The following is a 23,519-nucleotide window of genomic DNA, read 5'->3' on the forward strand; positions in this document are numbered from 1 at the left end:
TATTAGGGTTTTATTTGTATTTGATTCAACTCGTGTCTGAACTTACTTTCATTTTTAAATCGAAACAAACCTCAGTTTACCTATTTACAAAAAAAAAAAAATGCGGAAGAAGGGTGCAACACGAGGATTTCCTTGGAGGTCACCCATCCTAGTACTACTCTCCCCCCAAGCACGCTTCACTTCTGAGTTCTGATGGGATCCGGTGCCTTAGTGCTGGTATGATCGCACCCATAAGTATTGTGGTTTTATTTGTATTTGACCTAACTCGTGTTTGAACTTACTCTCATTTTTAAATTGAAACAATCATTGGTTTTATTTTTACAAAAAATAAAAAAAAAATTTGCACAAGAGGGGAGTAATACGAGGACTTCCCAGGAGGTCACCCATCCTAGTACTACTCTCGCCCAAGCAGGTCCGTTACATTAGTGACGGTATGATCGCACCCGAAAGTATTGGGGTTTTATTTGTATTTGACGCAAACCGTGTACAAACTTACTCTCATTTTTAAATTGAAACAAACCTCGGTTTTCTTTTTACAAAAAAATAAAATAATATATTGCAAAAGAAGGGTGCGACACGAGGACTTATCAGGAGGTCAACCATTCTAGTACTACTATCGCCCAAGCACGATTAACTGCGGAGTTCTGATGGGATTCGGTGCATTAGTGGTGGTATGATCACACCCGAAAGTACTGCGGTTTTATTTGTATTTGACCTAACTCGTGTTTGAACTTACTCTCAGTTTTAAATCGAAACAAACCTCGGTTTTTATTTTTTTAACAAATAAAAATAAAATTTCAAAAGAAGGGTGCAACACGAGGACTTCCCAATAGGTCACCCATCGTAGTACTACTCTCTCCCAAGCACACTTAATTGCGGAGTTCTGATGGGATCCTGTACATTAGTGCTGATATGATCACACCCGAAAGTATTGGGGTTTTATTTGTATTTAATCCAACTCGTGTTCGAACTTACTCTCATTTTTAAATCGAAAGAAAAATTGATTTTCTTTTTACAAAAAAAATAAAAAAAAAAAAAAATTGCAAAATCGGGGTGTAACAGGAGGACTTCCCAGGAGGTCACCCATCCTAGTACTACTCTCGCCCATGCATGTTTAACTACGGAGTTCTGATGGGATCCGGTGCATTAGTGTTGGTATGATCGCACCCGAAAGTATTGGGGTGTTATTTTTAATTGACTTAACTTGTGTGTGAACTTTCCCTCATTTTTAAATCGAAACAAACCGCTGTTTTCTTTTTCGAAAAAAATAAAAATGAAATTGCAAAAGTGGGGTGCAACACGAGGACTTCCCAAGATGTCACGCATCCTAGTACTACTCTTGCCCAAGTACCCTTAACTACAGAGTTCTGATGGGATCCGTTGCATTAGTGCTGGTATGATCGCACCCGAAAGTCTTAGGGATTTATTTGTATTTGACCCAACTCATGTTCGAACTTACTCTCATTTTTAAATAGAAACAAACCTTGGTTTTCTTTTTAAAAAAAAAAAAAAAAAAAAAAAAAATAGCAAAAGAGGGGTGCAACACGATGACTTCCCAGGAGGTCACCCATCCTAGTACTACTCTCGCCCAAGCACGATTAACTGCGGAGTTCTGATGGGATCTGGTGCATTAGTACTGGTATGATCGCTACAAAAAGTATTAAGGTTTTATTTGTATTTGACCTAATTCGTGTTCGAATTTACTTTCATTTTTAAATCGAAACAAACCTCGGTTTTCTTTTTACAAAAAATAAAAAAAAAAATGTTGCAAAAGAGGGATGCAACACGAGGATTTCCTTGGAGGTCACCCATCCTAGAGCGATAGAGAAAGAGCAAAAGAGATTACATGTTCCTACTATTGATAGGAATTTGGGAGAACCTGCTCTTTATGTTGTTGTTGTTTAAGGACCACCTAAGGTAATTTTTAACTTGTTTTTTTTAGCTTGGAATTTTGAAATTTCAGTGTAGGCCATTCATTGTTTGGATGATAGGTTTTGAGTTTGGGGTCTTTGAATGTAGCTCTTGTTGAGTTACATATTTGACTATCATTTGAAATTTTGTGGAAGTTGAGAAATGGGTTTAGTTATTATGATTTTGATGATTGGTTGTAGGTTGGGAAATCACTTTTGATAAAGTCTCTTGTAAAGCATTACATGAAACAAAACCTTCCTGAAGTTTGAGGTCTAATTACAATCATGTCAGGTTCGATACTTAACCATACTCTAAATACCATAATTGAGTGACGTTTAGTTGTATTATTTAGAATTCAAAGTATTTTCTTTTTAGGTCTTTGCTTGGTTGTACTTTGCTTACACATACTCTAAATAACTTGACCAACTGCTGGAATTACTATTTCAGGGAAGCAGAGGCGGTTGCAGTTTGTGGAGTGTCCAAATGATATTAGTGGCATGATTGTTGCAGCAAAGTTCGCTGATATCGCATTGCTACTTATTGATGGAAGTTATGGATTCAAAATGGTTAGTCACAGTTTGTGTATCATTTTGTCCCTTCAGATGTCATCATCTATCTAGGCAATACGCATAAATCCAATATTAAATCATGCCTTACCCATCAATCCAATATGCACTATCATTAGTCTACAATGTCAAATAGATAAAACAAGAAAAGACTGAACTTCGGACATAATCATGATCAAACTAGGCAAGCAGTACATAAGGCTTATGATAAAACAAAGGACAACATGGATTATTCAGTGCAAGATATCAGCTGTCATAACAAGTCCATTATTTAGTAGAGAACACATACTCGTAACTATAACATAATATATGTATATATTTTTTCATTAACTTTTATCTTCAAATGATTAAGCTAATATTGAACACCATAACTATTTTCATGTTTCCATCATTCAAAAAAAAAATTATGAATATGGATGTATCTTTGAAGAGGAGAGACTATACAAAACAAACCTGAATTGTGGTTACATTTCCTTGTCGCATGAATTGTGATTTGAGGACCTGAAGCATGCTTTAGAACAAATTTTGTGAATAAGAAAAAGTCCAAATCAATGGAATAAAACTTAGAAAAATACCCAAAACCAAAATTAATTGGCTATCAAACTAATTATTCCAAAATCCAATAGTTAAAGACCTAATCCAGACTTTTACCCGAAAGCATAAACAACAACAAACAAATATCGAATCAATAATTCAATGATCAATTTATCCGACTCCAAAACATTAATTGCCTGTTTTCATATGACATCGATAAATTCATGACAGAGAGAAGAACTTTTAACACTTACGTACCATAAACTAAAACACGATTTGGATTTAATGATGAAAGACTGGCGGAGAGTTTTGTGAGCATGAGAGAGATGAGAGGAGACTGACTTGCACTTGGGTTGAGAGTTGAGACAGATGAACAGATGGGAAGAGAGTTTAGATTAGTTCAGGAGATGAGGAGCTGCCTGCTTCGAGAGAGAGATCTCCACCCTACTACATTTACTACATTCCTTACTTCCCCTATAAACATTTAGCCTAGAATGTAACTGTTTTTTATTTATGAATCGAGAAAAACCGAAAAGCAAAGAAGTTTAGAATGAAGGTTGTCCTAAGTACGAAAAGTTTGCTTTGATATTTGGAGAAACAGTGGTTGTTGATGAACATCTCCAAGGTGTAAGCAACCAAGATATGGAGGATATTACTTCTACGGATAGGGAGGACACATCTAATAATATTGCATCGGGCCCTTCTCACACTGCACAAATGAGAAGGATGTCCACTGATAATGCACCAAGGGTTCATGAGCAAGACCAAAAACCAAGTCGCCAGGAGTCTAATTAATAGTAGAAGTAGAGACATCACTGGATCTGGGATGTCCAAGAAATCTTGTTGAGGATTTGAAGCTTCTCAATCTAGAGCAGCTTTAACAAATCAATACACGATATCAAAGTGTACACGATATTACCATTTTCTTTATCTATTACCATTTTCTTTAATATTACCATTTTCAATTAATAATCCTTTTAAAGTTTAGTGTTTGTTAGAATATATTACACTCGATGAACATATATATATATATATTAGCAGAAGGTTGCACAGGTGGTGCAACAGGAACTAGTTCACGGTTATTGTTGACGGGCTGAGGATGATAGCCATAACTTGGATTGACTAGAACAAGGCTGTAGTTGTTTTGGTACTTTGGAATTGAATTGCTTGGACACTACTAGATCTGGGATGTCTGAAGCACTGTTGAGGTTAGCTGAAGCTTCTTAAGCTAGCGCAACTTTAACAAATCAATACACGATATCAAAGTGTACGCGATATTACCATTTTCTTTATCTATTACCATTTTCTTTAATATTACCATTTTCAATTAATCATCCTTTTAAAGTTTAGTGTTTGTTAGAATATAATTGTCGATGAACATATATATATATATATATATATATATATATATATATATATATATATATATATATATATATATATATATATAGTTGCCTGGTGGTGCAACAGGAACTAGTTCACGATTATTGTTGACTGGCTGAGGATAATAGCCATAACTTAGATTGACTGGAACAAGGCTGCGGTTGTTTTGGTATTTAGGAATTGAATTGCTTGGAAACTAATGTTGACCTTGTTGGTATAGTGGATTATTCCCTTGACGGTATGGAGTATAATTGGTAGATGGTCTAATAGGCGGATTGGCGAAACCTGGAGGAGCCATCTGTTGTGTATTTGGTTGTCATGCCTAATTGGTAGATGGTCTAAGTGCATTAGGGATGTTGAAAGTGCATGATTCTTCAGAGGGTTGTGAAATGGAATCATATAGCAGGGGACAATAAACATCAGGATGGTCAGGACTTAGGCAAAGAAGACATGGGGAAGTGTTAATGTTCATGACTTGTTTTGGTTTTTGATCATTCACTCGAGCTGCGAGAGCATCTACCTTCTTTGTCAGGGATTCGATCAGGGTTTTTAATTCTGGATCGGGTTTTACCTCAAACATAGATGTAGCTTTGGGAACAGTGTCCTTAAATGATCTGGAAGAATTAGTGTTACCCCAATGAGTACCTCTCGTCGTTGCTTGCTTATCAAGAAAGTTGTATGCCTCAGTAGCTCCTTTGTCCATGAAACAACCGCCGTTCATGATATCAAGTGTTTCTTTTTGGTGTTCGGAAAGTCTGTTAAAGAATGAATGAACGAGGACAGTGGTGTCGAGCTGATGATGGGGTCATTCTAAAAGAAGATCAGTAAATCGACTCCATGCTTCCATAAAGGATTCATGAGGATGCCAGCAAAAGAATTGGATCTTCTGAAGCATTTCAGTAGTTTTCTTTTGAGTGTAGAATTTGATCATGAATGATTGCACAAGTTTAACCCATGTGTTGAGAGATTGTGGCGTTTGACCTGCTAGCCAAATTGAAGCTTTATTAGCTAAGGTAAAAGGAAACAGCCTTAGCAAGACTTGTTCATTAGAGACAGATGGATGTTGGAATGTGGTGGCTACTTGCTGAATCCTATGAAGGTGATTGCACGGTTTCTCATGGTCTAAACCATAATAAACAGGTAACAATCCAAAAACGTTGGGCAGGATTCGAAAATCACCTTCAATATCCTCGAGTTTGATGCAGGAAGAAGGTCATTCTTATAAGGCAGTATAGAAGTCCAAAAGGGGCTTCTCAACTGGTGGAGTATCGTCGGCCATAGCTAATGGAGTTAATGGTGACAAAGGATTTTGATTATTTTTATTAACAGATGAAGAACTTTTCTTAGGTGAAAACTTACGCAATTGCCTATCGTATTTTCTCCTACGATAAGTATGTTCAAATTCCTTACTATGACCAGACCTTAATCTTATGTAAGCACAAAGTTGAAATTTAAGGCACAAAAGGAACTTATTTTTACATGAATTTTATCATTTACGTAAGCATTAGAAGTGAACATCGTAGGCCTACGCTGCTGCTAATGTAGCAGTGAAGCGAGGAATATGTGTGCATAAACCAATAGCCAGGTCACATGAGAGATATGAGAGAGGTTTTCCGTGTAAGCACGTTTTTTAATTAGAGAACCCCAATCTTCCAAGTTTCCAAGACACCAATGGAATATGTTTATTATTTATGATTTTTTTTTTAAGTAAAAATTTTATTGATAATGATAACGAGGTTTACAAATGATTAGGACAAGCGTGCAACAAGTTGCACTGCAAGTCCTTTCTGAATGGCAAATCCTATCCTCCTAAATACATACTAGTTACACCTAGTTGTTATTATTACGTTACTGTCCATAACTTTCTGCAATCTCTTAAGGAACTCAAATGCATTTAGCCAAGAAACCAAAAGTGAAATAAACCGAACATAATAAAACAATCTTTGGTTAACCTTACAAACATCATTGTGTCTCTCAATTTTCCCTGCCGCTACTCTATTAGCTGCTTCTCCAACCTCAAAGACTCCATTCACAATCCCTACCAACGGAGAGGCTCCAGTTACATCAACACATGCATGCTTCCCTTCAGACCAACTATAGATCAATACATCCATGAGGCGAAGTGTCGATCTTCCCTCATTCGGATCGTGTGAAAATTGACAGAGCCTCCCTTTTTCACCTGTACTGACCCTCCAAAATGCATCGCATAAAAATGTCTCGACATGATCATGTCGGTATTAGAAACCTGAAAAATCGACAATGTGTTGCATGGTCCCCGAAAAGCATCAAATCTACTCTTTTTGAAAGTAGGGCATAAACCCGCCGAGTACAAAGGAATCATAAGATGGTACCGGAGAATAGAACGATACTCCATCGGTGACATACGCTGTCCAAGTCCCTCCATTGGAATAGCAAGTAGAAAATCCTTTGCTTGTTCCGACTGCACACAAGCATCCCATGACTGCCTTTTGACGAACAAATAAATCAAACTCCCTCTTAAGACCAGCAACAATCCTACCATAGAACCCTTCTGCCAAAATGTTTTGTGGTTTTTAGGGGACGATAGCATTCACAACCAGGGAATTGAGGTCAAAATCGAGTAGGCATAGACTCAAGGCACTGCTAGCAACATCAAGAATCTTATCCAAAGGCACTGACCACAACTCCTAAGAATGTGGTTCTGAAGCTCAGAAGTCTGGAAATGGGATACCACAAAAGCAAATGTAGAGACATTAGTGGCACAATAAATACCTAAACCACCCAGACGTAATAGGAGTGTCGATAAACCCCACTACAAATCACCAAAGCCAGGACCATCAGAAACCACAATACCCACAGAGAACATGCGTAGATGATGATCAAAAGTTTGAGTTTGCCTATCTGAAAAGGGTGGTGGACAAGTCACGAATCACGAAGACCAACTTAGAGAGCCTAACATAAGCTCGTAAGAGCTACCGACTCACTTGTGGATCTTCTTATACGCCTAAACGGTCCATCAAAGTCACAGGGCTTGTCAATAAACTACGAGCAAGGCCCATGACAAAAGATGCGTCAGTGCTAACTGCACCTCCAAACAACCTGACCCCCCTGCTGAGGATGGGACAAATCTAAAGGAAATAAACCGGGAGTAGAGCGATGTGTATCTAGTGATGGCCAAAATATCTCAATTTTAGCCACATTAAGAACCAACCCATAAGAAGGTCCTTCTTCCTGAATCATACCCAAAGTTGTCACCACCTATTTTATATCCCTGATCAGAGTCCCATTATCTAAGCACCAAGCCTGTAGCAATAACTGACAATTGGACTGGATCCGTAGAATCAGAGGATGCAACACCAGTGCAAATAGAAGGGGACCCAAAGGGTCGCCTTGCTGGACCCCATAGCAGACAATATGTAGCTATCCCCCACGTATAGCCTCACAAGTTGACAATACAAGTACTTCGACCCAAGGGGCAATAGCTGGGCATCGAATACGAACCTCTCTCAACATGGTGGTCCGATTAACCATGTTAAAAGCATTTTGAAAATCTACCAGCAACATAGAAAGAGAGGTATTGTCACTATTAGCATACACCATACGGTTGACAGCGTGCAAAATCACCTCTGCTCCACCAGAAACACCCACCCCATACTGGAAATCCTGTAAGTACCCAACCACATCTCTGGAAACTCCTTTCATTGCAATCTTCTAGATGAGACGGCGCCAAAACTATGCCCACATCTATAGGATGAATATTATTATCCAGCTTAAGAAGTGGAGTAAGTGCAGCATTCGCTATGAATTCTGCTAACGATTGTGGACATCGCCCCTGTAACCAATTATTCACCATAGGGGTTAATGCGTCTAGTAAATCAAATGATATAGCTGTTGCAGCACCACTCATGGCATCCAACAAGTGCTGAGCTCGAAAACCATCACGACCACAAGAAATACCTTTCAGAAATGACCTAATGCATGACAATAGGGTATCTCTCTCTACCAATAAAGGGGCCCAGCAAAAGGAACAGTTGGTCTCACAGGTGGTTGTCGCATTGGGTGCTTCTCCTCTAATGTTTGAATAGTCTCCGCCAAGTTAGGGGCAACCCCTGATGATGATAACACTTTTACCGTTGCAGTAAAATGCCCATCAACAACTTTCTGTAAGCATTGACGCACATTCTAAGTTGAAACAAATCTCTGGGGTGGCTGGATTGAAGGAGGCTCTACTACAGACTCTAAGAGGCGAAACAGTCCACTAGGCTCATTCTATATCGTCAAAGCATGGAGAATCTGTTTCTGCTGAAGGTTTTTCCTATTACCAGACCGACATTCCTGACGATTCTGTGGTTGAAAAACATGTAGAGTGCAACACGGAAGAAAGAGAAGATGAACCCATGACATAACTAAACTAGGATTAACCGTAATATCCCAGAGAGCAGACTTCAAAGCACCAGAAAAAGCCAAACGACTAGCACGTGGTATACTTTTCAAAGTGCGAAAGGGTATACGGAATGCCCTATCAAGTAACGTCTCATCAAGAGAGGGAACAACACCCAGAGGCCTCATGATAGCACTAGCGTCTCCTTGTGATGAGAGTGTAGGTTGCATAGTCATAGGGATGGGCGGTGGTTCTGGTATACCGACAATAAGACACCCTAACTCCCCATTATCGGTCATTTCACGTGGTTTTGTGATGCCTCTGAATGGCGACATGGTATGGTTAATGCATGCATCTTTGAGGCAATGGTCACATATCCATTTGTTCACCATTTTCAAAAAGTTAAGAAGAGATAAATATAAACTTATGTCCTCCTTAATTTTATCCCGCAGTCTATCTGTATATCCCTCGCCACTCAAGTGCCGCTTCTTAATGTGAGTTTCGATATACGAAACCGCAAAGACGCCAACACCATTCACCTCATCTTTGCACTTATCAAACTCATGAAAGGGGCAATGCACATGTTTCTTCGGAGAGAGCATGATGACGACACCTCTAACAAACCTAAAAATAGACAAAACTAAATCTAAACCACAACAAATAAGAGCGCTACCATAAATCAAACCCAAACAACAAACCTAGCATCGAAGTAAACCTAACTCCATCAAAACCAACAAATAACCATACTAGCTAATCAATTAACCAAACCAAAGTCAACAAAAACATAAACAAAACAGCCGGGAAGAAAAAACCAAACCATCATGACTTTTTTTTGTTGGGGGGAGGTGTCGGGTGTTGAAGTTGTGGTTGTGAGGTCTGTTTCAGTATGGAAGGTGTCGGGGTCTGTTTTCGGTGGTTGGGGTATTTTTCTTTGTTGTGTACATGATTAGGGAAGGGGTGGGCAAATTGAGAGTATGTTATGTCGGTTAGTGGTGATGGGGGGAGATGGTGATGGCGGATTGGTGGAGAACGAATCACTGGTGGAGGCATATATATGTGGTGGTGGTGGTGGGAGGCGGTGGTTGGGGTCTGTTTTTTGGAGGAGAAGGTGTCGGGTGGTTTTTTGGGGGAGAAAGCGTCGAGTGGTTTGTGGGGAAGGTGACGGGGTTTTTGTAGTGGAGGTTCTGAGGTCGGGGTTTTGAAGTGATGGTTGGGGAAGGTGGTGGCAGGTGATGGTGGCGGGGGGTAAAGAGTGCAGAAGCGAGACGAAATCTGGCAGTGGCCTGATGGTTGGGGAAGTTGAGTTTTTTTTTTTTTTTTTTTTTTTTTTTTAATTATGGATAAGATAAATGCACAAAATATTTACTAGTATTATTATTATTATTATTATTATTATTATTTATTTATTACGAATTATGCATACAAAATATAAGCATGCGATATAAACATCTTGCTACACATGTGACGTATTTCATACGAATAATGTATTATACTAATAGTATATATATACTAAACATGCAACGTGTTCCACTCATACGTATCTATATATGTTAGCAGCAAAAGATATATATATATATATATATATATATATATATATATATATATATATATATATATATATATATATATATTATTGATAGGCAAAGACATATCACATACGGTAAAAGCTAAATATGCAACGTATTATATACATAATGATATAGTACTCTAAGCGACATATGTTTTGGATAATTATTTGATTTCTTCAATACTCAGTGAGATTGCGAATGTCATATAGAGTCATAGAGAGCAGCTTTATCCTGAAGGGCTTAGAAACAACTTACCCAACTCAGATTTTAACCCTTGTTAGAATGTTCTCCTCTTTCATGACAAAATCAAATTATTGAACAAAATAGTTCACTCTTGTGTAGATAGATGCTAATCATGCAACAACGTTCACTGATATGTATATATACGCTACCATGTAATAGTAATATACAACATGGTAATATACAGAGAAAGGAGTGATAGGAGGTGAAACCTGGAAGTGTCCTTGCTACGCTTATAAATAGCGTCTTCAACAGCCTTGAAGCACATTTGTATGCTACTAGAACACGATATGAGTACTATTCCAGGTTCGAGAAGTCGATTGTGAAGTCCTCAAAAAAACTAAACCTGTTCGGTATTTCTTGGAGCGCGAGAGTGCTCTGAAATAGGCAAACAATGGCGCGGGTGTGCTTGGTACTATTTGTATGCGGGCAGAAAATTTACTGGATCGAGAGCGGGAGGCGTGCTTTGGACATGCCAATCAAGGGTGCGGGGAGCGCTCTAAACTTTGAGTAGTCGGCTGCATTTTTTTCCGTCCTTTCAAAGTGGTTCCAGGAGTTGTTTTTTCAACTCTTATACAACCTGCAAGTGAAAATAAATCCACCTGCAGGGTTTACATGACAATCCTTATGAGCTCTTCAAGGGGACATCATCAACCCGACTTCTTTGCGGGTCCGGAGTTCCTTCTATAATCAACAAAGACACCTTACATATAATGTCATTACCCAATCCATCGAGTTTGTTGATTCACAAATGAATCTCAGTCATTGATGATTTAAAGCAATGTACAATGCACGTAAGTGCCCGTTATTATATCCGGATTAAGAGGACAAGCATCCATAATAACAAAGGTGTTTGTTATCTTATATAGTCAGTATAAAGATAAACAACCTCACTTGGTCCTGTTCAATACACACAAAGTGTACTAGTGTAATCATGTAGTCAAGATAGACTAATACCAGATTATACTACAACCATACCAATGGTTTGTCCAAATCCATCTAGGTTGTGAACGTTTATTTATACTTTATAAGGTACTGATGATATGATCTTCTGTGTGTCACCACACACCATATCATCTACAATATAAAATATTAGACGCATGCATATAACTAATAACATATATAATATGTATAACATTTGCCCATATAATTCTCATTCAAAATATAAAGAATTAGAGTTATTACAAAAGTAATGATTTTAGTATATAACCCTATCAATTTTGAGGGTCCGTACAATGGGTCTCTCATGCTTCGACCAGTGGCGGGTCCAAAATTTGACTTTTGACAAAGGGCCGCCTATGCATAGAGCTCATCGCACTGATCATTCTGATGGTTCACTTGCCGCCATTGGAATCCAGGTTCAAAAGATATGAGCTTCTGGAGTTTGATGATTTTCGGCACGCGTTCATCGTGGTCCGACTTGAAATTGTCCTTTTGCTTCCCGCTTGCTTTGGTTGGGCTTCATGTGGGCTAAATTGGAAAACTTCATGTAGACACCTATTCTATACTATAATTGGCTTTTATCCTTATTTTCCGTTAATTGCTCAAACCTGTAAAAGTCACGAAAATACAATTAATTCATGATTATTAAAGGATTTTTTAGACTTTGGTACCACTTTTTAGACCGATATTAGGAAATAGTACCACTTTTTTTCTTGATCATCAGTTGACCAAGTTGACTACGGTCAAACTAGCAGTATTTTCAATATGGCGACATCACCCCTCCCGTGCCTCTCACGTGTATGTAATTAGGTTTTGGTACCACTTTTTAAGTTGTCCTAGACAACACATGTTACAATCTTAGTGGCTAAGCCATGTATTGTAATCTTGGCGTTATTTTGTTTTTCGTTGATCCCGATGAATTAAGGGGGGAAATTTTATCAATAGCTTCAGTTTTTCATATTCTCTTTAGTCTCTGTCGTTCAAGAAACAAACTTTGTAATAGAGTATATGAGAAAAGGGATTCAGTTAAGTTACTTAATAACTATCTAGGTGAGGGGCAAATGTTTGTGATGACATTTAAAGCAGTGCAATTTGAACGATTCTTGAGTTGGTAGATTGAGTTTAAAGTTTAAACCAAAAAATTTGTTCCATTAGATCCTCTTCCGGATAAAAGTTTTTTGAGTGCTTTCAACTTTTCAATTATTCCTGGCGTGAATTCTAACTATGGATCTAGCCTGATTTTCTTTTTAGCTCCTTTCTTTTACACTGATATCACAGTGGACAAGAGAATATGTTGAGACGGGGGAGTGGCTAAAATTATCAGATTGGCAATTACGTCGATATCCGATATTAACTGAGATAATGTTAGGCATTTCGTAATAACCCCAATGACCCAATCTCATGACACCATTCGACTTGTGCAGTTTAAGCGCTAATCGGGAGCAAGTCGCTCCAAGAGCTTATAGCGATTAATCGGATTAATCAGAATTAATTACCTTAGTTAACCTATAATACATATGTCATATATAAGTGATATAACAACCTAAAACAAAATAAAGTAAAAAAACTACAAGCCTGAGTGGGGGAGTGCTAGTTGGCCTAAAAGTTTTCTTTGGTGGTTTTTCACTTTTTACAGTTTTGATTATTTTTTCTCAATGAAGTGAAACATTTTCAATATATAGATTCGTGGGCTTTTCTTTTTTGGGTTTTTTTGTGGACTTAATTTTTTTTAAAAAACCCTGTAAACCTATTAATCGACGCTTTTTTTTATACCGATTTTCCTATTAATCGCTGATTAAGCAAAAGAAATAGCCCGCTTTATGGCACCCGCTCAAACCTCTAAATTTTTTCTTGAGCGGATCGGTCGAGGGGTGCATAGCACTTATGCGCCGATTAAGCGGCAATTAATAGGTGCTTAAACTACCCAGCATACGACAAGCATGCCATTAACACACACAGTCCCCATTGAGATAACACGAAGTGGGTCAAAGAGAATGCCAACATTCTCATCAGTTTCAACTACAAACCTATCATCATTCTTGCATAAAAGATTCTCAAATCTTCCAACTCAAACAAAAAGAGAACACCCAATAATAATAATACCATCTTCAAATGTAGAAAAAATCACAAGTCCATCTAACCCATTTGTTAAACAATGTGTTAAACTTCGTTAAAGCTCTTCTTATCGTCACTCTCAAGCTTCTGTTCTTGTCGTTGATACTACCCCTATCAGGTACTTCAACTATTTCTCCTTTATTCTCCTTGCTTATGTGTTTTCAATGTTGTTGTAATTCGTAAAGAAGTTTCACTAAGAACAGCAATCAAGAATTTAAGCAAGATTAAGAACAAAGATTGAATTGAAATGTTTGTTTATTGATTGATAACAATGGTTGCAAGTTTTCTCTCTTTTCTCTCTCTCTGCTTTCGGGTTTTGTTGTTTTTTTCCTAATGAACTTGGAATGAATCTTTTCTTCCCTCTTCCAATCTTTATATAGTGCTCCGATTATAGCTTTACCCAATCATTTAATGCCACATGTCCATTCTCTTCTCCTTCCTCCTTTTCCCGCTTTGGACCTGCAACATACAAACTATAGAGCGAAATATCGATAGTTACGTCGATATTTCTTATTAACAACGATATTTTGGCCTGAAAATATCAGGGTGACGATATTTGCCCATGACAGTTGTAACTCAAAATGGCATGAAAATGCAAGCAGGGAAATAACAAGGTTTCAAGACTTGATAGAAGGGGCCCAATGTAATCCAATGTTTACTTCTACTTGACGGTGCAGAAGTTCCCAAAGGACTAGATGATTCAACTGTTCGTATTGTCTGTGTGAGCTCTATGGTTATGAAAAAACTTTGTGGGGTGCAATCAATTGATTGAATGTTTGATTTCGACGTGTTTTTGTGTTTTCCAACAATATTATTACCTACTCACGTGAAAACCACGTTGAGGGTATTGTGGACATTATAAAAATATAAAAAGATTGAAACAGTTTGACCTCGGTCAACTGACAAAAGTGGTACTATTTCCTAATTTTTTTGAAATTTGCTACTATTTCCTAAGATCGGTCTAAAAAGTGGTATCAAAGTCTAAAAAACCCATTATTAAACACATAATTAACCAAAATGCTATGTCTCTACGGAGTTTTATATTGCAGTTTTAGGTGCTTATCACAACGCTTTAAAAAAAAAACGCCGATGGTTATTCACTAATCGTGGTACTTTGGAAGACATTTTAGGTGTACTCAGTTTCCTTTTCTATTCATGAAGTTCACTTTTATTACATGTTTTTTTTTCTTTTTTTTTAACAAATAAATAAACAAATAAATAAAATAAAAATAAATTGTTTCTACTTAAAACCATAAATCCATCTAACATTAACACATTCAAATTTCCAAACTTCTAAAATCCCCAAATGCACCAATTCAACAATTAATTACTCAAAATAAGCAAATGCTTAAATAATAATAAAAAATACCCGAAAAGTAGTTTTACTATCATCAACAAGAAGTCGACGAAATAGTGCAATCTCTTTTCCCACCACTACTTTTAACAAAGAGAGGAGTTATTGAGATGAAGGGTTGGAGATGGAGAATTGGAGACAAACTTTTGTTTTTGCAAGTTTTTTTTTTTTTTTTTTAAGAGATGGAGAATTGGAGACGAAGGGTTGGAGTTAGGATTTCAGGATATGGAGATTGAAAGGGCGTGGAGAGTGGAGAGGGAGGAGTTACTGGCAAAGAGAAGAAAGAATTGAGAAAACTGAGGACAGACAGATAGAAACCAAACAAACTACATTTTGGGTCACCCCTCCCGCCCTGGCCCAGAACGTTCGCTCCACTCACTTGATAAGAAGTGGACATCTGCCAAGAGAATCTAGATAAGTTAAGCTTTTAAAGAGTTCCATATCTTGGAGTATAGCAAGATACTCTTTATAGAAATCACCTATGTGAGTGTAAAGTGAAGTGGAGCCGCTATTATGAGAATTTGAGGGACAAATTTTCAAAAGCACTCGTGATACCAAGAGGTGTTCAAGGCCAAAACAAACATAGATGTGGAAACCAAATGTGTAGAGAAATTATTGTGTGGAGACAATTGTCTAGGTTTACACCAACGGCTGATAGTTCAAAGTTTTCTAATCGTCAAAGTAAATCCAATTGTCTTTCATTAAGGCAAGTTCAAGGTCACCCATAATACTTGGGCTAATGTAATAACTTTTCAAGTTTACTCGAACATGTGTCTGCATATTTTCTGCATGTTGGAAAGCCAATTTTTACATTCATGTAGAGGCATGTTAGAAAAATAATTTTTCCTTATAGCCAAGTTCAACTTATGATATTCAATGCAAAATGCCACCACGGTATTCATCATACGGCAGGTAGGAACCAACTCTCCAATAACATTCTTAACTATCATGATACCTGACTTATAGGGAACTACCTAAACAAGACTCATCCATGCACTATCAGAGATGGGGTAAATGATACCCGCATCCAACAACTTGAGCACCTCGGATCTCACTACCTCTCTCATGTTAGGATTAAACCGTCATCGCGATCTCACAATTTGTTTTAGTTTTTACCGAGATGAATATGATGTATACAATTAATGGGGTATATACCATTAGTATCAACAGTAGTCCCCCTAAAACTTTTTTTATGCTCTCTAAGAACTCTTCAACACTTTACCCTCCTATTCACTATCTAGATTAGAAACAATAATAATAGGCAAGGTCTCATAAGTCCGATCCCAAAATCATTGTTCATTTTGGTTTTGAATATTAGTGTATTGTTCATTTTTTTGTCATGTAGAGACTTCTAAGTAATTTGCCATTTCTTTCGTAATTTTCTTATGGGCGAAAAAAAAAAAAAAAGGGAGTGACTCTCAAGGACAAAACGGCCCAAAAACGTAACTCTTAACACCACTTTTGTTTTAATCCCTCACAATGATAGGGTAGATGAAAGGTCATATATACCCTTGACGCTAAAAAAAAAAAATAGTTCGCCCAACTGAAACGACCGGTGTATATAGTATGAACAATCATTGTTCATACCTCAACATAATGTATGATCAGTAAGAACACCTATTTGGGGTATGAATAATCACTATTCATACCTCAAATTTGAGTTATGAACAATCAATGTTCGATTGTTCATACCTATTTGGGGTATGAACAATCACTATTTATATATCAACATTGTTCGTACCTCAAACATGAGCTTTGAACAATCAATGTTGGTATGAACAATCATTGTTCGTATGAACATTAATAGTTCATACCTATTTGGGGTCATTGTTCATACCTCAACATGAGCTATAAACAATCATTATTCGTATGAACAATCACTGTTCGTATAAATAATCATTGTTCGTATTTCAACATGAGCTATATATGCACAATCACTGTTCATACCTCACCATAATGTATGATTAGTAAAAATACTTATTGGAGTATAAACAATCAATGTTTATACATATTTGGGTATGAATAATCATTGTTCATACAACAACATAGTGTATGAGGTATGTTCACCTATTTGGGTACGAATAATTACCAAATTTCTTAGATTTATAAACATAACACAGAGGGGTGAAACTGGTATTTAAAAAAAATAAAAATTTATATGTTTTATATCTATAATAACACAGAAAGGTAAAACTAGTATTTTTAAAAAAATAAAAAAACCAAACAAACTTATTTTGTTCTTGAGGGTTACTAAAATTGAAATTGTGGATTCGTTGGTTACTTAATGTTGTGAATTACTAAAAAAAACCGTGTCCTCCACAATTACTTTTTTCCAAAATTGGTCCTCTTGACTATTTTCTTGAAAAAAAAAACCTAAAAAAGACCAACAAATAAAATTGAAAGATTTGGTATAACCGAAAAAAAAAATGAAATATTCTATATTTCCTAATCTCTTGTGCACTATTCCACTATTCTCTTTACAGATAATAGAAAATAATTATTACACCGCCCTAAAGCCACCGCTACTTAATTTGGTAACCCAAAAAAAAAATGAAATATCCCCATCTCTTCGTGCTCTCTCCCACTATTTTCTCTCTATAGATAATAGAATAGAATTATTACACCGCCCTCACTCCCACTGCTATGTTGTTTATCTAGTAATCATGACCTTTAATAGGATTTTTTCTACTTGGTAGCACCAACTTTTTTAGCATATTGTAATTGGCCATCTATCTATATATATAAAATCTCGCACTTTTTGACATCTCTCTTCTTCACCATATCGCTTTATTTTCCAAACCGAGTAATATTAGAGACTCCCAAAAAAAAAAAGGAGATGCTAATAATTAGTTAGACCTCCCTTCATTTGTTTAAATCTCCTTTCTCTATCAAGTAATTATATTTATCTCCCTTCCAAAAAAAACATTAAACCCCAAACTACTTGAGAAAAATGCAAACCCAAAAGTTAGAAACTCCAAAAAATGAAACCAAAAAGTTCCGTCTGTTAGCTGGCTGCTAACAAACCTCACCACCACTAAATCTCATCCTCCAAGAGATTATAGATTTAAGTTTTTTATTTTTTATTTTTGGGTAATACAAACGAGGTCCTTGATTTTTTACGGGTAAAAGAAGATCGAAGGAGTGTTTTGTGTAATAATAACCCTGGCGATTTTTGTGAGTATTGCTATTCTTGGTACTAATTGTTACTACGGCATTTGTAATATCAAACAATGAGGAGCCAATGGAATTCATTCGGATTCCAGCTCCACAAGATGTTTTGTTTCGTTGTTTTGATTTTTCTCTTCAAAATCCACGAGTGTTGGTCCCTCAATCTTGAAGGTATGAGTTTTTGTTATGTTTTTATACTTTTACTAGTATTAGAACCTTATGGCTTTGTTTTAATGAATACAATTCACAATTCAATGGAATTGCAGGATCAACATTGTTGGATTTTTAGGAACATGTGGATAGTGATCCATATGGTGTTTTTCAAGTTAATTGTAGTTCACTACTTTCAAGAGGGAAAATTTATTCTTTTTAGATAATATAGTTTGTATAAGGATTTCTATTGAACGATATGTGTGTTTAGTGTTATGTTACACTTAGGTGCTTCAATCTTATGTTCTATAGGGATCTAAGTGGGCTGTCTTTGGGAGGAACATTATCGCCTGAGCTTGGGAAGCTTAGTCACTTGAAATCTATGTAAGTAATATAGTAGCATAGTCAACGAACTGAACGAAGTATTGACAAGAGAACTTGCTGAAGATGGTCACTCCCATGCGTACTGAAATCGAATTACCTCGATATGGTGTCTTCTAAGATTGAAACTCTTTGGATTCAGTTAGGGCCTGATACATCTGCTGGTACTTCTGGAACTGATGCATTATTGAATGGATTGGACATATTTAAGCTCGCTCAAAGAAGGGATCTTTCTTATCCATCAAAGCCGTCAGGTTCGGGTGGAAATGCATCAGGTGTGAAGGGTCGGGCTCTTTGGGTGGGAATTGGATCAGGGATTGCTTCCATTGCTCTTCTTGCATTTTTGTGTACTATGTTTTTTTGTGATACTGTGGCCAAAGGGAAAAAACAGCTCCTGCCAAAAACAATCCACCTGGATGGCGCCCTTTTTTCACCATTGGAAATGGCACTACAAGTGCTCAAGGATCCAAATTCCCTGTTGGAACTTTAAACTTTACTAGGTCTATGACTAATAATAGAGTTGGCAAACATTTCACATTAGCAGAATTTCGACTTGCTACAAATAACTTTGACGACTCTTTAGTGATCGGAGTTGGAGGTTTTGGTAAAGTTTACAAGGGAGAGATTGACGATGGCTCCCTGGTCGCTGTCAAGCGGGCTCACCCACAATCACAGCAAGGCCTAAGAGAATTCGAGACTGAAATTGAGATGCTATCAAAACTCGATTAGACACCGCCATTTGGTCTCAATGATTAGGTTATGTGAGGAACAAAACGAGACGACCTTGGTGTACGAGTACATGGCCAATGGAACCCTCAGGGCTCACCTGTTTGGTAGTGATCTTCCTCTTTTGTCGTGGAGGCAAAGATTAGATGCATGTATAGGTGCTGCTCGGGGTCTCTATTACCTTCATCTGAGAGGGCAAAGAGGCGGGTTTAATTCACGGTGAATGTTAAGGCGACAAATATTCTATTAGATGAGAGTTTTGTTGCAAAGATGGTAGATTTCATGGTGCAGACTTGATCATACTCATGTGAGTAAAGTAAAGGGAAGCTTTGGATATCTTGATCGAGAATACTTCCAGAGGGAAACAATTGACCGAGAAGTCCGATGTGTATTCATTTGGTGTGGTGCTGTTTGAAGTTATGTGGGCTCGACCTGTTATCAATCCAAGCCTACCGAAAGATTAGATAAACCTTGCAGAATGGGCATTCCGATGACAATGACAGGGAGAACTAGAAACAATTGTGGATCGATGTCTTGAAGGGTACTCACTTGATTCATTGAAATTTTTTGGAGAAATAGCCGAGAAATGTCTTGCTGATGAGGGAAAGAATCGACCAACAATGGGTGAAATCCTGTGGCATACCCAAAACGTTCTCGGTAAATTAAATTAAAATAAAAATCTCATTTTTTTCCAATATTTATATTTTGCTCATTGGGTTATTTGGTTTGTTAAATGTGAGAAGGGGGGGGGGGGGGAGGATTAGGGAACTAACATCTGTCGTTCAAAAAAGGTTCAAATTTCCTAAAAACAAGTGTTGAGCTTTATCTTCGAGAAGGTTAACAATAGGGGTCTTTGCGCTATTGCTCAAATCTCTTCGATATAAGCTTCTCGGTGGCCTCGCTGTTTGCAGGTATAATCTCATTTCTTTCATTAGAAATTAATATTGATTTTATGTCTGTGACTTGAGTAGTATCTTGATTAGGTCATTATTACAACGTCTTTGTTATGTCTTTCAAAAACTCAATGGAGCAAGTACCAATGAAAGCACCACCAAGTACCAAAAAATTTACAACTTCTACTGAAAATTTGTTGTTTAATTTTGCATGGTCTGCCTTTTCAATATCATTTTTGATGACCGTGTTTTTTATTACGTTTATTTTTATTTTCTTGCTTATTCAATATTTTATATTGGTTGTTTCTTTATTTATTTTTTTGAGTAATGAAACAATTTCAGTCAACTTGACATAATCCTTATCAAAGATATTATCATTAAGATTGTTGAATATTTATTTTTGGTATAATATATTTTACAAACTTATGTTTTTCATAACTTTTGATATAATATGATTTATTGTGGTATAATATGAGTAGAATTTCCACAATTTTTGTTGATTTCAAATGGATATCTCATTTTTCCTTTGGGTGGTCTCAAGTTCGTCTTCTATAAGTGTTTTTTTAGAAAAAAATAATAATAATAAGTGAAAGAATGTACTACTACTTAGTGAATGAACTTATTGTAAATTTTTTTATAAAGTATATGTTCAAGGTAAAATATAGATAGATTGTGAATTGTAAATAGCAAATAGATGTAGAAACCCTTCAAAGAGCATTATGTCGATCTTTAAGTGATGTGAATGATCTTAACATTTTCACGTTAAGCTATATGAAGTCGATAAATTAAAGGATCAAATTTTGTTACTATGTTTTTCATATTATTCTTATGTAGATGACCTATATATAGAAGAATAGCTCTCTTAGATTTTTTTTTTTTTAAGAGACTAAGTTGTAAACCAGTCAGATTTAGGGAGGACATCCAATGACATACAATAGAGACTTGACAAACTTCTTATCATGCACTACTTATTGGCCGACCTACTATTTTGTCGATATTGTTATTATTGCTTGAACAGTTAAACACACTAATAGCTTTGTGACATAGTCATACCAAGAATGATGACCTTTTTCTTTGTTCTTATAATTGGGCAACTCTTCACTTTGCCCTCGTCCACCAAGGAAATTAAACTAATCAGAGAAATGGGATTCAAACTAAAAGTAGTGCAACTTGCTCTTTGTAGTATTCTTGAATTTATGCAGTTTCACTGATCGAACGATATTTTGATACTGAGGTATTTATATTTTGTATTTGTAGTGATGCGCTCATTGAGAATTGGAAAGGTTCTCACTTTTTTTGTGATAATTTGAGGTAGTTCTTCACAGTTTGTTAATTCATTTTAATGCTAAGATACTACTAAAACTTACTGATGACCTACAGGGAATGTAAACAATGAAAGATGATTTGAATGTCGCAAACTTGTAATTGGAAGAACTTTCTAAGAGAAAAGGGAGTTTCTTATTGCAGGGTTTTAAGATGGTTTAGTTGATATAACACTCAAACTATTCATTACCATACTCATCTCATTGAAACTTAACTTGACTTGATTTTTTCTTTACTAAGTGTATGTTGGTATCTGTCTTGCAGATATTTCGCTAAATTAAACACCTGAATGTTTAGCTCGCGCACATTCTCTCTCCTCACCATATCGCTCTATTTTCCAAACCCAGCAATATTAGTGCCTCCTAAAAAAAGGGAGGTGCTAATAATTAGTTAGACCTCCCTGCATTTGTTTAATTCTCCTTCTTTTATTTTTAAATTATAATCACCTCCCCATCACATCGAAATTTCACCCAATTTCAAACAATATCGGAAGAAATATTATAAGTTTTTGAAAAAATTTGGAAATAACAAAAGAAAACCCCACATTCTAATCTAATGAAAGATTATGGTCTAAACACCGAACAAGCTTCTCATTTTTGGTCGCCTCTATCTCTCACCCATATTCCAAATGATTTCTCCTTGAAGCCCTGCATATCAAAAGAAGGTATATTTTCCAACTAAGTTACTTTTATTTGTTTTAAGTTCATCAAAACCTTACTTTCTGACTTTTATCATTTTCAATTCTTTTTATGTAAACAAAACTATGTTGTGCTGATGATTTTTTTTTATGTAAGTGTTATCAAATTGGTTTCTCCTCCTCAAGTGAATCTGTCTGATGTGTATTCGATGTTGCCCCTTTCTTCCGTAAAAGGTACTGCCAATTTCTTTGCAAAATCAACTGCTCTTAATGAATTGCTTCCTTTAAAATCAATGTATGAGGATTAGGTTCAAATGCTTATGCGTCAAGGTATAATAACTCTCTTTCTTTCTCTTGGTGTTTGAATATTTGTCTATTTTTGGATAAAAATGATTGCCTTATGTTGTGTGTTTGAGTTGTTAGCTGCATTTGGATAGAAATGAGGAGACCCGTATTAAATCTAGATGTATTATGAGCTTTGGAACTGTTTTTAGATTGTAACGTTGATTGGGCATGTGATATTGTTACTTTGATTTTGAAGTTGTTATTATGGTAAAGCTTAAATTGGGCTTTTATATGATTTGTTGTAGATAATGGTAAATGAGATTAAGTTCCATGGTGTTTATTAGTAATATACCCTTCTTTGGTCATTTGTAAAGCCTCGCAAACATTTTATTGCTTCTACCTTTTGTTTCGATATGTACATGTATTTTTCATTTAGGTTCTGATGGTAATAATTATGCATCTCAATTATAGGTTCTCAATTACTTCAGCGACCATTGACACAATTAATTTGTTGCCATAAAGTTTGCGAGGCTTTACAAATGAGCAAAGAAGGGTATCCAAGGTATGCAAAAATAAGTCATAGTTCGGGCACTAAAATGAATTTTGATTTCCATGCCACTTGAACCTCTTTTGTCTATTTTCTCAATACTGTTGAATTTTTTTTTCTGAGTTTTACCAAGTTTAATTGATGAGAGAAATTGACCTTTTTTTTTCTTCTTTTTAGGATATACTCCATGAGTGGGATGGTCATTGATACAAACCGTGAGAACTATGAAATTGGTTTACGAAAGTTGCTCATCACATTGATTTCAAAGGTGTATATATATAAATTTTTGGAGGTAAAAATTTTTTTGTCTAAGCATATAGTGTTGTGATTGTGAAAAATATGGTCAGTAACCCACTCTCCATGATATGATGAGTGGAGAAACAAAATAATGTGGTGAATGTTCTTACGAAAAAAAAATCACAAAAAAATGATATTT

The 23,519-nt window shown here is 36.3% G+C and overlaps 7 pseudogenes; 1 reads left to right on the top strand and 6 right to left on the bottom strand.

The window, feature by feature from the left end:
* Positions 1-110: 110 nt before the first annotated feature.
* On the bottom strand, positions 111-230 carry LOC147480616 (5S ribosomal RNA; annotated as a pseudogene).
* Positions 231-566: 336 nt separating this feature from the next.
* Positions 567-685, bottom strand: LOC147480617 (5S ribosomal RNA; annotated as a pseudogene).
* A 120-nt stretch (positions 686-805) lies between these two features.
* On the bottom strand, positions 806-924 carry LOC147480618 (5S ribosomal RNA; annotated as a pseudogene).
* A 126-nt stretch (positions 925-1,050) lies between these two features.
* Positions 1,051-1,169, bottom strand: LOC147480619 (5S ribosomal RNA; annotated as a pseudogene).
* A 120-nt stretch (positions 1,170-1,289) lies between these two features.
* On the bottom strand, positions 1,290-1,408 carry LOC147480620 (5S ribosomal RNA; annotated as a pseudogene).
* Positions 1,409-1,534: 126 nt separating this feature from the next.
* Positions 1,535-1,653, bottom strand: LOC147480621 (5S ribosomal RNA; annotated as a pseudogene).
* Positions 1,654-18,712: 17,059 nt separating this feature from the next.
* LOC147480622 (putative receptor-like protein kinase At1g30570 pseudogene) lies at positions 18,713-20,069 on the top strand (annotated as a pseudogene).
* The last annotated feature ends 3,450 nt before the right edge of the window (positions 20,070-23,519 follow it).

Source organism: Coptis chinensis, chromosome 8 (genome assembly GCF_015680905.1).
Source record: "Coptis chinensis isolate HL-2020 chromosome 8, ASM1568090v1, whole genome shotgun sequence".
Lineage (NCBI taxonomy): Eukaryota > Viridiplantae > Streptophyta > Magnoliopsida > Ranunculales > Ranunculaceae > Coptis > Coptis chinensis.